The sequence below is a fragment of the Diceros bicornis genome, chromosome 14, assembly GCF_020826845.1.
Source record: "Diceros bicornis minor isolate mBicDic1 chromosome 14, mDicBic1.mat.cur, whole genome shotgun sequence".
Classification (NCBI taxonomy): domain Eukaryota; kingdom Metazoa; phylum Chordata; class Mammalia; order Perissodactyla; family Rhinocerotidae; genus Diceros; species Diceros bicornis.
This window is the reverse complement of record NC_080753.1, coordinates 41401758-41416755: the sequence shown is the minus strand read 5'-3', so window position 1 is coordinate 41416755 and position 14998 is coordinate 41401758. Positions and strand designations below refer to the sequence as shown.

The following is a 14998-nucleotide window of genomic DNA, read 5'->3' as shown; positions in this document are numbered from 1 at the left end:
GCTGTCCTCCTCCGTGTGCCCACCTACATTCACACGGATGTCAGAAAATGACCACAGAAACATTTTAATTACTGCACATCTTCCTCTCTTAACACATTAAAATCTAGTAATTTTTCTCCTTTGTTCGACTGATAAATCTATTATGACACAAAAGGCGTAAAACAGGTGTATCTAATGAAATACTGATGATACAGAAACATACACATGAATGATTCAAATAGGTAAACACAGAGAAACACAGTGTGGGAATTAGGGCTGAAATGTTTCCTCATTTTGTGCAATCCAATACAGTTTCAGTTTTCATTCTAAACTTCCCCACTTGTGTCTGACCAAAACTGATAAGAAACACTCCTTTGAGCCAATCAGAAAACTAATTCTTCCAAAGAGGGACTCTGTTACTGTTGCTCACAGTGAGCAGCCTTTCTTTCTTTTCCCTTTCTTCCAGAGCAGACTGTTAACTATAATGGAGAACCATTGATTACCTTCATTGTGTGGGCTGTGATTTTCAGATGGGAATGCCAAGGGGTAAGTGGGGGAAATTGTAAAAGTCAGGGCCACAGGTCCTGGACGGAAAGAGAGCCTAAAAGGCCTAGAGTGGGTACAGGGAAGTCCTCACCCAGAGAAAGGGGTTTGGTGCTTGTGTGTGGTGAGGAGATGGGGGTAGGGGTAGGAGGCAGTGCAAAAGGGAAGGACCTGCATTGGGAAATTTGGTGGGAGGGAGACAACCTGAATGAAAAAACTTGCCAACTGCATGTTCTTAGGAACTTACTGCGGTCAGAAAGGAGCAAAGGACTCTTATAATATCTTTGGTCATCTCTGGGAATGTATTCTAAGAGATTCTAAAAAGAGATGTGCTTTAAACATTTATAGGTGACTATGTTTGTTACAGAATTATTTGTAGTTTAGAAAAATCTGAACCAGACTCCATATGTAACATACACATACATGTGCAGCATTTGGAGGACTGATAAACAACACATTGTCCAGTCATAAAGAGATTTCCATACAGTCATTAGGAAGCATGTTTTTAATAAACAAAATTGGATTCACCTTGGATACCTAAATTATATCTGCATTTTACTATTGTGAATTTTACTATGATGAACAGCTTTAAGCAGAAATCTTTGTGTTAACGTTTGATTTTTTTTCTTTAAGAGTAATTCCTAAAACTGGATTTCTAGGTCAAAGGATGAAATATTTCTAAAGCATTTGGTGTATATATATACTGCCAAAGTACTTCCAGAAATATTTACATTTCCATGAAGCTAAGTATATGATTACCATTACAGATTTTTAATTTTATCTCTTTATATTTTTCTCTATATTAAAATTGTCTATAATCAGGAACAAATAATAATAAATATCCAAAAAAATGGATAAAAACATTCTCTACTATAAGGACAGCAGAGGAATTGTGCCTATAATAATAATAATAATACTGTCCTCTCTCTAGCAGCATAGAGAACAGTTTGAAGAGGAGAGGATGGACTGAAAGGCAGTATTCTGTCTGAGGGTGAGTCCAGGTTTCAGACAAAGGTCTGAAGGAGAGCCAGCTTCACAGACATCTGCTCCCTTGTCCCCTGGCAGTTCCCGGACTTCCAGGTCCTATGACTGGGGGCCTCATGCTGGTTTGTTTTGGAGTTGGTATTTTCTGAACAACTAATATGTTGCAGTCATGATAATTACTTGAAACAATTTTTAATTCTTAAATTTTAGATGAAGACTTCTAAAATTTAAAACATTCAAATAATTTTCAAGGAATAGGGGGCAAAGGACAAAAATATCTTTCATTCAATCCCCAGTTCTCAGTGTAGCATGTATACTTTTAGACCTGTTTTAAGGCAATGACATAAACATGTATCTACAAATTTATAGCTTTGCTTTTATTTTTTAGTAGAATCATTAGTATTGTTCTGCAACGTGCTTTTTGTTCACTTAATATACCTTGATTATCTGGATTAGTGATTGTAAACTAATCTTAACTCTGGCATTGAATTCCTTTATAGGGATGAGCCATTATTTAGCTAACCAGTCTCCTATGGGTGGCCGGTTAGGTTGTTGATCACTTTTTTACTTTTATAAATAATCTGCAGTGTCATCCTTACACATGTTTCTCTCTGGACCCATGCATGTGCTTTGCTGGACCAGATATCTGGAAGTGGAATTTCTGGGGTAATTCTGCACATTGTAAAGTTCATATTTCACATTGTTTCATGAGTGACTTGAGTTCAAGCAGGTTTTTTCACATGACTGAGATCACACACCTTGTCAATCATAGTGCCATCACCCAATTTCCACCTCCTCTTTGTTCCCACATTTAACACATAGTGGGCCTGGCACATAGTGTGTGCTCAGTAAATATTTGTTGAATGAATGAATGAAATGATGGGTGAGACCTGGTCTTATTCCCAGCTCTCCCATTCACTAGCTTTGTGATTTAGAAGTGGTGGGTTCAGCCTCTATCTAACTCTAGTCTCCACCAGGGAGTCTGCTGGGATCTTAACCAGAGTCTAATGGGGGCGTGATTTGAACTTGGTGATGGTCATGTGTTTTGTCTTAGAGGAGTCTGCTGTTGCTCCCATACGGGCACATGCTCAAGTCATTTGTTAGCACCCCATCCCACTTGACTTCTTCAGGATAGGAGAGGATACATGATGGGAGAGCCCAAGGAATAAGGGAGGGAGTTAGAGCCAGAATTCTTAGTCGTGTCTCTAAGTAATGCACCTAGGCCTGCTCTCAGGCTCCCCACTATGTATGGCTGCAGCCAACTCTGGGGTGGTTAGGATGGAAGCCAAACTAGTATGCCAGCTAGTATTAATCCTTTCTTTTGGCGAGGGCCCCACACTTCCATCATCACAAAGGTTCACAGTGATGCCACAAACCACCCCTAAAAGATGGTGGAGATGCTTTTCTGAGCCAAGACAATTGAGAGCTCTGGGCTGAGAGGATGGGGTTGCAGGGTCCCTGCCTCTGAGCTGGGAGAACCTCAGCACTTCACAGAGGCATGAGCTTTGATGGGCTGCTTTGTGCTCCTAGTTTGACATATTTGCCCCTTCTTTGCAAGTGCCAGCTCTTACATCTCTGCCTCGAAAAAGCACTTCCCTAGCAGTGGAAAGAATAAGACCAGGAACTTATCCATTGCTGGTGAGCCCAGAGCCCATCTGCCAAGGAGCACTGGTGAACACTCGGGGAAAGGGAAGACAAGAAATGAATAATTTACTTCCCAAATAAGTTTCTCCCCCAAAGAACAATTGTGAAAAGTGTTCACTGAGGCACACTGAGTTGAAACACTCTTACATGCATATCCAGGACATGCTTGCTCCTTGAAACCACTTCAATGAAAAATAGGAATACATACATTACATAGGCAAGTCCCAGTGGGAGCACAAGAGGATAGGCTCTGCTCCCTAAGCAAGACCAAAAGAGTATCTCATTAGGGAAGCATCTGCTTGTGTTCACAACACTTCACCTCCCCTCCGTGGAGGAACTGACTTTCCTCAAGTCTAGAGGAAAGACTTGAAGGAGATGAGGGAGTGGCCTTGTGGATATCTGGGGGAACGGGGTTCCAGATAGAAGAGCCAAGTCCTCTGTCCTAGTCTATCCAAGGACCAGCTAGAAGGGCAGTGTGCCTGGATCAGACAAGGAGAGTAGAGGAAATGAAGTGAGAGGTGTGGGTCCTGGAGGCAATGTTGGCCATTGTGAGGACTTTAGCATCTACTCTGAGTGAAATGGGAGCAATTGAAAGATGTTGAGCAGAGGAGTGACATGTTATGGTTCAAGGAAACCTTTGGCTTTTGTGGTGAGCATAGACAGTAGGAGACACAATCAGATTCAGGGGACTGAGAGAGGAGGGTCCTGAATTATTCAGAGTGTGATGGTGGAGGCTTGTACCTGGCTGTAGCAGGGGAAGTGTGGGAAAGTGGAAGGATTCTGAACATATTTAGACAGTAGAGCCAAGGATTTTCTGATAGGTTAGAGTTAATGTACGCACATTTAACACTACATACATAAGATTTATATGTTAAATGTATGTACATTTAACATAACATATTTTTATGGGTGATTTTCCATGTTGGAACTCAAAGTTAAGAGATTCAAGCAGACATTTTGGCAGAAGAAGATCCTGAGTCACCACACTAGTGACTGTGTGTTTCACCCTGAGTCGGCCCTGGGGAAGAGGAGGTTTGATATGGAATTTGCCATCTTCTTCCGGGACAAGGTCACAGTTTCTGCCTGACTCTTTCTTGCATCTCTCTGCAGCACAGATGAAAATGGCAAGTTCCCTAGACTTCCCTCTGCTCAACCTCCTTGTCTGCCTTGTCTTGGTCCAGCTGCTTACCCCTTGCTCAGATAGGAAACATTCTGCTTTTATGGATCTGAAGCAGACCATTACCTATTAGTGTCCGGTCAGAACCTCTAGTGACTACTCAGGCCTGGAAGTCCCATCCCAAGCTGAAGGTGCACATGACACTACGACAGATTGTACTTCTGTTAGGATCATGTTCTTATCTAGGTTTTTTGTACCTGACTCTCCCTGCCTGAGACTCTCCTCCCTTCTTACCCTCATGGCCCCAACTCTCTCTGATGGAGCTTCTTCTTTTACCTATAAGCTCAGTTTTCTGTGTTTGGACTCCCTGGGCCCATTCTGGCCAGGGTGGGTGAAGACGCTGATCTGCCCTGTCATCTATTCCTGAAGATGAGTGCGGAGACCGTGAAGCTGATGTGGGTGAGATCCAGACTTAGGGAGGTAGTATATATGTATGCAAATTGGAAGGAAGTAGAAAACCAACAGATGGCCGAGTATTGAGGGAGAACATCCAGTTTAAGAGATGGCATCACTGAAGGGAAGGCTATTCTCTGAATTTACAGCATCAGAGCCTCTGAGAGTGGAATCTACATGTGTTATTTCCAATATGGCAACTTCTCTGAAAAAGCCATGGTGGAGCTGAAGGTTGCAGGTGAGCCTCTGGGTTTGATTCTGAGCTCGTTCCTCCATGAGACCTGGGGAGACAGGCAGAGTTCATGCTCCAACTCCACCTCAGAGTACTCTGACTGGTCACTAGGAATAGCCTCCACTGCCTTCCCTCGTTGTTCTCTGAGGCCCTTGGGAAAGAGACTGATTTTCCTCCAGGAAGAATCCTTCCTGTACCCTATAATATCAAGTAAAGAACTCCCTCATGCTGGCAACCAGGGTCTAATCAGGGAAGCAGAATGTTGGGGATAGGAAGGATAAGAAAATATCTCCTCAGTGAAGGCACACAGATGTCTGGCTTCAGTTGTGTTCCAGATTGCTCTGTGGGCCCTCCGGGTACGCGCTGGTGTGGGTCCTGGGAGGCTGACCTGTAGGATAGCATCTGTGCTGCCAATGTTGTCCAGCCCAAAGCCTCCAGGAACACACTTGGAGTTGACCAAGTTGTGTGTATTACTTGTTGCAGAGAGGGAGAATGCACGCCATGTGGGAACTGTGTGGTGTCTCAGAAAGAGGATGTTAGAGAAGACTTGGTGTAGAATTTGGGCTTGTGTTTCGGGAGTTGAGAAGCGTTTATGGAAGTGAAGCTTTGCTCTGGATTGGATGCTGTCAGGAAGGTGGGGGGTGTGATTCTGTGAGTGTCTTAAGAAGTCTAATCTAGGAGGAATATTTGAGTGAGGCTAAAGTTGCAATTGGGAAAAGAGCAACAGTCACTCATAGCCAGGATAGGGAAATATTTGGTCATGACTGTGGTTTGGCAAGGGTTCATATTTTTCTGTATGTTCAAACATGATTGTTGAGTGGTCTTGTTTTTGCCTTGACCCATCATAGTGACAACATGCCCTTGTCTGATGTTGATGTTTCATGAAATTGCTTATGTTCAACAGGAGAACACTGAGACCAGGATGATGCCCAGATGTCAAGGGTTGCCTTTTTCTTTCTAGGGCACTTTCTTGCCCTATTGCTTCTGGCTTGGTTTGGACAATGGGGAACCATAGCAGAAGATGGAAGAAGGGAGAGAAGAGCGAAAGGTCTAAGTTCTTATCCCTCTGGCATTTTCCCTGTAGGACCACCTCCAGCTGGCTGCATTCCCTTCCCGAAGATTGCCGCTCCTCTTAAGAAAGCCCTCTCTACATGACTTTCTTCTTTTAGATCTTCAAAATGGCTTCTTTTCCCTTCCCTTTGAATTTAAGGGTGGGTGGTAACAGCTTGATTATTCCAGGCCCTGGTTATTGTTCTGTCCCATGTGGTTTTCCCCTCACCATGACCACATATTTGTAAACAGCTCCTTAATGAAACCATCTGGAATTATCTAGTGTGAGTGTAATATCCAATGCATGTTGAGACTCACATAGAGGCTCTAAAGAATTCAGGCTTATTTATCTTTCCACAGCCCTGGGTTCTGATCCTCACTTGGAAATGAAGGATTATGAGAGTGGAGGGATCCATCGGGAGTGCGTGTCGACTGGCTGGTATCCTCAGCCCCAAATACAGCGGAGAGAAGACAAGGGAGAGGACATGCCAGCTATGGCAGCACCTTTGGTTGCAGATGGAGATGGCCTGTATGCAGTCACATAATCTGTGATCGTGAAAGGCAGCTGTGGGGAAGGGGTAACCTGTATCATCAGAAATCCCCTCCTCAGGCAGGAAAAGACTGCCAGGATTTCCACTGCAGGTCAGTACCTGCTTAGCCTCAGGTGTACTGGGCTGAGCTGTGGCTGTTGAAAGAAGGAGGATGTGTGATTCTCTGTTGCTGACTCGGGTCTCTGTAGCGAATATAAGGCACAGAACAGGGATCCTGAACCGTCTTCTTACTCTAGGGATTTTTCTTTTCCCCATAACACTGTTTATCTCACAAATATTTACTGAGTATTTCCTGTGTGCCAGAAACTGTGACAGGAAATGGGAATTGGGGAAAATGGTAGAGATCAGACCCTTAAGCAAAGGCAAATGACAAAATGGGGAAAAAATATGTACAACTCGTATCTAAGAGAAAGAGCTAATCTCTCTAAAATATAAAACCGCCCAGTTGAAAAATGAGCAAAGAACATGAATTACTAGTTCACAGAAACACACATAAGATGACGTCCGGTCTCATTCAATAAAGGAAAGTCTATCAAAACATTTTCCACTTCTGAGATTGGCAACAAAACAAAACTGAGGTGGTAGACCACACATTTTGATGACAGGACTCTGGGGAGACAGTCGAACTTAGACATTTGTTGGTATAGTTTGGCATATTTTTGATATAAAGTTGAACAACTTATATTGGGGACAATATAGCAGTATTTCTCCAAAGTACTTATTTATTGATCTGAAATTCCACTTCTAAGAATTCATCTCACAGAAATAGCTGCATTTGTCAGAAATGAGCCAAGTAAAAGGTTACTTCTTTTTTTTTTTTTTTTTTTGTGAAGAGGACCAGCCCTGAGCTAACATCCAATGCCAATCCTCCTCTTTTTTGCTGAGGAAGACTGGCCCTGGGCTAACATCCGTGCCCATCTTCCTCTACTTTATATGGGACGCTGCCACAGCATGGCTTGACAAGCGATGCATTTGTGCGTGCCCGGGATCCGAACCGGCAAACCCCGGGCCGCCGCAGCGGAGCGCGTGCACTTAGCCACTTGCGCCATGGGGCCGGCCCCAAAAGGTTATTTCTTAAAGCATTAATTATAATAGCAAAAACTTAGAAACTATGCAAATGTCTATCAATGGGGAACTTTTATGCAACAGAATATTGGACAACTGGAAAACACAGACATTGTCTTTGCCCTACTATGGCATCTCCAAGATGAAGAGAAAAAGCCAGATGCAGAGCAGTTTATAGATTTTTAAAATTTAATACACACTTGCGTAGCACTCAGTGTGTGTCAGGCTCTTTATAAGCATCAATTAAATCGTTTAACCTTATGAGTGAGGTACTATTATTACCCCATGTTCCAGATTAGGACGCCAGGAAGAGAGTAGAGAAGTAGTTGGTTCAAGATCACACTGCCAGTCAAGTGGAAGAGCCTGAATTTGAACACAGGCCCTCCAGCTCCAAAGTCATATTCTTTTTTTTTTTTTCCTCTTGATGAGGAAGATTGGCCCTGAGCTAACATCTGTGTCCATCTTCCTCTATGTTTTGTATGCGAGATGCCTGCCAAAGCATGGCTTGATGAGCAGTGCGCCGGTCTGCACTCAGGACTTGAACCTACGAACCGCAGGCCGCCAACGTGGAGCGCACGAATTTAACCACTACGCCACCGGGCGACGCCTTAGGGTTCGTATTCTTAAACACCATATTAAGCTGGCTAATGAGAGGCTAAGAAATGGGGGGGAGGGAGGAGAGAGCGAATGGGAGACTTGGAGGACTTTTTCTATTTTTTTGATATTTGCACCGTGGAAATGTAACCTACTGAAAGATTAAATTAGAAAAACATATGATTCTGATGCTCAAGTCAGTCGTATTCAGATGTGAGAATCAGACTGTTCAAGACAAGTAATAGTGTTATGGTATAGCAAGAGTTTACCGAAGTCTTACCCAAAGTTTGTTGAGACTTTAGAAGGAAAAGGATCATTTAATATCATGAGATCAACTCTGTGATCCCCTTCCTGGGGGCTAAAGCTCCCTTCCATTGCAGACCCCTTCTTCTCCAGTGCCCAGCCCTGTGCGCCTTGCTGCCCCTTCTCTCTCTAGAATGCTACTGCTTCTGCAGGCCATGCTGGAAGGAGAAAGAGAGAAAGCAAAAAAAAAAAAAAGTATGAAGCACAAGAGGTATCTCATCAGGGAGGGAACCTAAGGTCCTGGCTTATGGGGGAGAGCCTGGTGACTTCACCCCCACCCCACCCCACGTGTCCACCCCTACACTGGGTCATTTGTAAGGTTTATTTTCTGGAGGTACTCCCTTCTCAATTCTAGTAACATTTTTTTTTTCCTTCTTATTTTCCAGGGGTCTGGCTTGAACTCAGTAAGTTCTGATTCCCCAGGGACCCATACACCTCTAGGTATTCCTGCTTTAAGCCTCTTAATGACTCTCCACATTTCTTCCACTGCAGTCAAGAAAGATCCAAGTACATGGCTCCTGAGTGACTCTGACACTTTCTCTCTATTCGCATCTGAGACTCTCTGCCGTGATATTCCCCAGGCCCTTTCCTCACCCCTAACTCTACTGATGGTGCTCAGGGCAAGCTGCCCCAGGAAGCACCACTCTGGTAGGCGGATTATTTTGAGCTGAAGACAATAAGGACTCAGAGAGCTCAGGAAAAATATTTGAGTTTCCCCTCCCAAACTGCCTAAAGAATTTAAAACCAAAAAAATCTGTTTTAGGAAGGGGTTATTATCATGACTGCTATAAAAGATAATTTAGGATAGAGGTTACAATAGAAAAGGCACCAACAAGCCCATCTTATCGGGAGTCCTGTCTCTCTGGCCACATTCTTTGGATGGCCCTGCGAGGAGTTGTCAGACAATCATTTACAAGGGAAGTCTCCATTTGTAAAGGTATCTCCCTCTCTGTATTGAGAAAAAGGGGGGGTGAGCTCATTTCTAGTAACTTATCAATGTGGAAGATGAGGCCTTGGGGCTGTATAATAAACCTTACTCTTGTTTACTGTGCTTTAGTGGTAATCTCCTGTAACTGACTCCCCCACCCCGAAAATCCTCCTTTGTCATTGGCTGAAAATGATATTTAAGACGAGAATTTCTGCTATTGTGTTGAGAAACGCAGTGTCCCTGCTTTCTCCCATGTATACATGTTATTAAACTTGGTATTATTTTCTCCTGCTAACCTGTCTTGTTGATTATTTGGCCAGCCAGAAGAACCTTAAGGGAAAGGGCAGAGGGAGATTCTCCCTCTTCCCCCGACACTACTTTATGAAATCTTATTGGCGGGGATGCAATGGAGATGTGTTAACTGTAAAGGAAGTTTCAACTTTGTTAAAAAATTGTCTTAATGTCAATTTGAACCTAAACAAACACAACCTAAGCAAACTCAGTACAACCAGGTTAACTTCCTTGTAATCAGTCATTGCTGAGTGTTTCCAGTTTACAAGCTAACTGCTGTGTTTATAATCCCTTCAGTGACAAATGAACTCCCTGCTGGCAGATTTTAACTTTTAATGCTGCATTTTCAAATTGGATCCCTCGGGAGTTTGAAGATATATTTTCAGATGTATTTTAGAAATTAGTTTTTATCTAAACAAGTTTTTACATAACTCAGTTGAAGAAATGCTACCATAAAGGATAAAGTCGAATCCCTGAAAGACTTATCCTTGCATTGCAGGCACTCAGCGGTCTAGTTCTCCTATTTCTGCACCATCTTCGGACACCGACTGCTGTATGCCACCCTGCACTGGCCTGATCGTACCACCTCCAGTGACCCAAATGCATCACTGGGTTTCATCTGTCTGTGCCCATTTTCTCTGCCTGTTCAACACACCTGGTTGGCCCCTGTTTATCCTACTTACCCGGACAAACAGGGTCAGTTTCCTTAACTTCTCTGAAACTCTTCTTAGACTATGAGGCTAAGAGGATGTCTCTTCTATAGTGTGTCTGATGGGTCCCACATCTACACTTTCCCCCACGCCTCCTTCTCTGAGGCCTTCTGCCCTTTCTTCTGCCTCTGGTTCTATCACCCAACTCCTCTGACTATCTGCCACTGAGGCCATCAATCCCCAGACTTTCTCTCAGTTGAACCTCCAGGGGAGAACTGGGCCCTGGAGTTTAGGAGTCACTTCTAGGGACAACTCCCCCAGAGGTTCGCCAGAGCCAGCAGTGGAGGTGGAGCCCCTCTGACTTTTGTTTTCAGAGTAGCAGCCATTTTTTTTCCCATTCCTGCACAGGACTGGACAAAGGCTGGGGCTAGTTTATATCCAGGGCTGAGTGGTGCTCAGCGCCAGAAAGGAATATGCAAACCTACAGAGTCTTGTAAAGAGAGTCTGTCTGGTGTTGCCACCCCAGCTGGAAACTGCAAAAGGAACTTCAAGAGTCAAGAAATACTGATGGAAAGACTAAAGACTAGTGTCATGAACAGTGACCTCTGACCTTGATCTCCTGGATCCACATAAAGAAAAGAAAGGCCATTGCCCACAAACAGTGGTTGTCTTGAATTCCTGCATAACAGAACAGCAGCAGGAAGCTGGATCTGGAAGGGGCTTTGCTGTTTCACAGTCTTTTCATTCAAGGACTTGATTTCATTTTGACCCACATGCAACCCTTGGAGACATTAAATAAAATACACAGAGAAAAGTCACTTGATGATACATTCAACATTCTTACATCTGATGTCATGTCATACTACCTCTGAGAGTCTAGTCATTCCTTATCAAGCAATTTCAGTGACCCTTTCAATGACACTGTTTTCCTCATATTTTTTAAGATTTCTTTTCTAGCTTGTGATTTTGTTTCCACAACTTGAATAACTTCCTACCTTTAAAATATTTTGCTTCATCAACAGTTAAATGCATATTCTTTAAGTTTTTTTCCTATGCTTACACAAATAACACACACAAAGTTTTTCTAATGAAAATTGGATCTTGCTGTATATATATATATTGTCTCATGACATGTCTTTGACTTAATACTAAATCTTAAACACTAACTTTATATAATTCCTAATCAAGAAGTTTTTCTTTGTTTCCTGTTAGAACTATGCCTACTGTAAAGTCTTTGTATATAGATCATTTTGCATAGCTCTCAGCACTTGCACAGAATAATTTCCAAATGGCATTTGTCATTAGGATAAATCCTTGAAAGTGCAATTGCTGTACAAAGGGACTGGAATTGTTATTAAGTATATGCACACACCTATCTATTTCCTACAGAAAAGAAGTCTCTGCATACATTTTGGTATCTATCAGGCTCATCTTCTAAAGTTAACAGTAGAAGCCCACTGTTCAGTGTTGTATTCCTCCTGCGTCAATCCCAGGGATCTGTCTCTCCTAGAGGGAAAACTCCAACCTATTGATCCTGAGAAGAGGGACTTCTACTTTTTACTTAACATACATTTTCATGGCTTATTCTGCATGAAGCACTGTTGTAAGAAAATTGCCTGAATTATCTTATTTCATCCTCTCAACAGCAACACAAAAAGGCAGATGTTATTATTATCCTTATTTTACAGATAGTAAAACTAAGGCACAGAGAGTTTAAGTAACTGGGCAAAGGGCACACAGCTAGTAAAGCTCACCAGGGCAACCTGGCTTCACAGTCTATGGTTTAACTCCTCCATTATGGAGCATCTCCTCACCAACTCTAAGTTCAGTGCCTGATACCGACTAGATGGTAGGTTCTCAATAAAAATTTGTTGAATTAATGATTTTTTTCCTTCCCCATTTCACATAAATTTGTCTCCCAGGACTTCATGTAAACGTCTGAGTGAGAAGTTGACCTGGGTCCCAAATTCCTTGGAAACTATGAAGTTAAAAGATAGCAAAATATTGTGCCCAGAGACCCCTTATCTGAAGAGCAGCATCTGGGTTGGAAATCAAGGCTGCTTTTCTGTGTCAAAGTAACTTGGCTCCTCCAGACGAGAAGGGAATGATTCGTTCTTATTGACGTCATTTCCAGCAACAAAGCTTTTGAGAGACTGTGAATTGTTCAAAGGAAGTTTCTCAGTGAGTAAACAAGAAGAAAGCTCAGAGAAGGTTTGTTTTGTCCCTTTGTAGCTGCAGCATGACCTGGGGAGAAATATTCCTGTTAACATGTAGTTGACTTCATCAAGTATGTCTCCTATCCCAGCTTGATGATCCTCAAGGCAGATTGTTAAATTCTGAGCTAATTATTACATTCTCACCCCTCTGTAATATAATGCCCACTCTCCTATTTTATTTTCTCTGTGAAATCAACCCCATGCCTCTCCTCAGCTTCTTTCACAAGAGATTTTATGCCTGCTCTTCTTCAAGTGATTTGTGGGCCCTACATCCTACAGGATCTCCAGAACATCGATTCCCTTCTCGTGGTATCAGTGGAGAACAGAGCACTTCTCTCAGCAGATGCCAGGGAATGGACAGAGGGGACCTGAGGCAGTGCTTGTCCCTGTCTCAAGCTGTTCCTGAGAGGCAGTCCTGGAGCCTCCTGCTTACACAGCCTCCTGGAGGTAGCCTCACTTTTACTAGGAGAGGCCAGTTACCTGGGGACAGATTGTCAATATCACTGACGATGGTGAGGCATTTAGGAGCTAGAGATCTCCAGATGAAAATACACCACTGATTATTTTAGAACATATAACAGAAAGAAACTCCTACATTTGTGTTTCCAAAGCAGCATTGGTGCCTCAAGCCTTTCAGAATTGTATTCTTCTACTTGATAGGTGTGCTGAAGTAACCAGGGGAAAGTGCATTGATGTTTGAAACTTAATTTAAAAGGCAGAAGATAAGCAAATAAATAAAGATTGAAATGAATAAATAAATATAGGTGGATAGGGAATGAACAAAAGGATTGATTATAATAAAACAAGTACAGTAAAATGTCTCTGCAGAATCTAGTTAGCAGGTAAATTTGGTATTCATCGAGAAAGTCTTACAACTTTGCTGTATGTTTGAAAAATGTCATGAAAACTATTGATAGTGGGGGGTGGTGAGGGAAGAACTGTATCTTGTTCCTGATGTCAGAAACCAGAAGTAACATTGGCTTAAACAAAAGAAGGGTTTGTTTTCCTTCCATGTAAAATGAATTCAGAGGGCAGCTGTCCAGAGCTGGTCTGGCTGCTCAGAGATGCTTCCATTCTGCAGCCTCCTTCTGTCTTTATTCTCTGCCATCTCAGCATGTGGCTGACATTCTCAAGGTTGCCTCATGGTCATGAGATGGTCACTGCACTCCAGCTCCAAGGACAATGTTCTAGACAAAAGGAAGGAAGAAGTAGGAAGAGTATGAACCTCTCTTGAGAAACACAACCCAACAACTTCCACCTACAAATCATTGGCTCAAACTTATTCATTTGGTCTATCCTATCTACAAGGGGCATGGGCATATTTCAAGAAACCCCCAAACTGGGTTTGATTACTAAGAAGAAGCAGGGAATAGATATTACACAAGCAACCAGGCATGTCCACCACAGAGTGTAAATTCAAACAGTTGGAATATAATCAAATTCTATCAGCCACGGTCACATCAAGGGGTTTTAATCACCCTAGGAGTTTTAATCACCTTCTGTAGAATCAAATAAAGTGTTTTGGCTGGCCCTAGGCCACAGGTAGCACAAGTTTGCCCCAAAGAAGTCTTATAGAAACAGCATTCAAATCCTATCCAGAGTCGAACCTCAGAGAATACAGAATCCTGTGGGCAGAGTGGAAACAAATACACATGAAGACACAAATGTAGCACAAATAAGGGGCTGAGGGCAAAGGAAGCTCCTCAGCAACACTCCAAATAAGAATGTTCTGAAAATGTAACACGTGCCCACCAGTCACTGGCAGCACGGCCTCTGGAAACCAGAAGATCATATGATGTGGTCGTGGATCTGAGACTTGAGTTTCAGAGGTGCTAGAAAGATGGAGTGGAGGGGCCGGGCTGGTGCCATGGTGGTTAAGTTCCTGCGCTCGGCTTAGGCTGCTCAGGGTTTGCAGTTTCAGATTCCAGATGCGAGGACACACACCCCTCATCAAGCTATAGTGTGGTGGCATCCCACGTACAAAATAGAGGAAGGTTGCACAGATGTTAGCTCCGCGACAGTCTTCCTCAAGCAAATGGATCTGGTTTTTCTTTCTGTTTTTACTTCCATTTGGCTCTGCTGTAAAAGATGTCCTCCTCCGTGTGTCCACCTACATGCACACAGATGTTAGCAAACGGCCACAGAAACATTTTAATTAGTGCACGTCTCCCTCTCTTCCAATACTAAAGTATTGTAATTTTTCTGCTTAGTTCTACTGATGTATCCGTCATGATATAAAAAGCATAAAATGAGTGTATATAATGAAATACTGATTATACACGAACATATGCATGAAAGATTCAAATAGGTAAACACAGAGAGACACAAACAATGTGGGAATTAGGGCTGTAATTTTTTCATTATTTTGGGCAATCCAACAAAGTTTCAGTTTTCATTC

At 42.8% G+C, this 14998-nt stretch overlaps 1 pseudogene; it reads left to right on the top strand.

The window, feature by feature from the left end:
• The first annotated feature begins 397 nt into the window (after window positions 1-397).
• Window positions 398-8648, top strand: LOC131413363 (butyrophilin subfamily 3 member A2-like; annotated as a pseudogene).
• The last annotated feature ends 6350 nt before the right edge of the window (window positions 8649-14998 follow it).